The sequence below is a fragment of the Austrofundulus limnaeus genome, unplaced genomic scaffold (genome assembly GCF_001266775.1).
Source record: "Austrofundulus limnaeus strain Quisiro unplaced genomic scaffold, Austrofundulus_limnaeus-1.0 Scaffold422, whole genome shotgun sequence".
NCBI classification, from domain to species: Eukaryota; Metazoa; Chordata; class Actinopteri; order Cyprinodontiformes; family Rivulidae; genus Austrofundulus; species Austrofundulus limnaeus.
Genome location: NW_013952824.1, coordinates 46,757 through 47,731, shown reverse-complemented (window position 1 = coordinate 47,731; position 975 = coordinate 46,757). Strand labels below are relative to the sequence as shown.

At 49.2% G+C, this 975-nt stretch overlaps 1 long non-coding RNA gene across 1 annotated transcript in view; it reads right to left on the bottom strand.

The window, feature by feature from the left end:
- LOC106529082 (uncharacterized) overlaps positions 1 to 570 on the bottom strand; it is a 3,730-nt gene extending 3,160 nt beyond the window's left edge. The window contains exons 1-2 of the long non-coding RNA XR_001311583.1: positions 141 to 570; positions 26 to 96 (exon numbers count right to left, since the gene is read on the bottom strand). This is a non-coding gene — a long non-coding RNA (uncharacterized LOC106529082). The remainder of the gene's footprint in view (positions 1 to 25; positions 97 to 140) is intronic.
- Between the last annotated feature and the right edge of the window lie 405 nt (positions 571 to 975).

Genomic DNA, 975 nt, shown 5'->3' with positions numbered 1-975 from the left:
CAACTGTCCAGAACCTGTCCAGAACCTGGGCCCGGCTCCATCAACTGTCCAGAACCTGTCCAGAACCTGGGCCCGGCTCCATCAACCGTCCAGAACCTGTCCAGAACCTGGGCCCGGGTCCATAAAAAACTGTCCAGAACCTGGGCCCGGCTCCATCAACTGGTCCAGAACCTGTCCAGTGAAGGTCCGGATCTTCACTGACCATGATGAAGTGAAGGAAGGGACCGCTGTCACGGTGCTGGTCCAAAACGAGCCAGTTGGGTCAGTCGGACCTTCAGCAGGTTAATGTGGGTTTGACTCCAGTCAGAACCGAGTTAGAACCACTCACTGATCCAGGACTAATGATCCAGAACCTCCTGGTCCAGACCTCGTCTCTCCATCATCCAAAGTGGTTCTGGATCAGCAGGTTCAGTTCTGGTTCCTGAACATGGGTTTGACCTCTGACCCAATTCAGACCAGAACCGGTTAGAGTGAGGGACAACCTGACCCAACAGGACCAACAGGGACATCACTCTGACTGATGGTTCTGGTTCTGTTTGGGTCCAGCCTCTGACTGATGGTTCTGGTTCTGTTTGGNAACATTTTACAGAACCTTTACAGAACGTTTCAGTAAAAACATCTATGTTGTAAAACTCAACAGCTTTTAGTTGTATGTTCTGGTTCTTGTAGGTTCCTAAGGTGTTCTGTGTAAAACTCCAGAAGGCATCCATCTGGAGAACCTCTGGTTTTTGGGCTGAAACATTTAGAGAACCAGAACCTGAGGCAGAACTTTAACTTCCTGTTTTGGGTTGAAGTTTCCTCTGAAGAGTTCTGTTGGTTTTCTGTGGTGGATTGTAAATAAAGGGTGGAGCCAGTTGGTTTTAGGGGGCGTGGCCATTTGGGAACCGGAAGTGACCATATTTGGGCAGGAGGGTGGGGCTTSAGAGGAAAACGGCTTCAGATGTTTTAAAAATGGAAACATTCAGAAGTGATTCT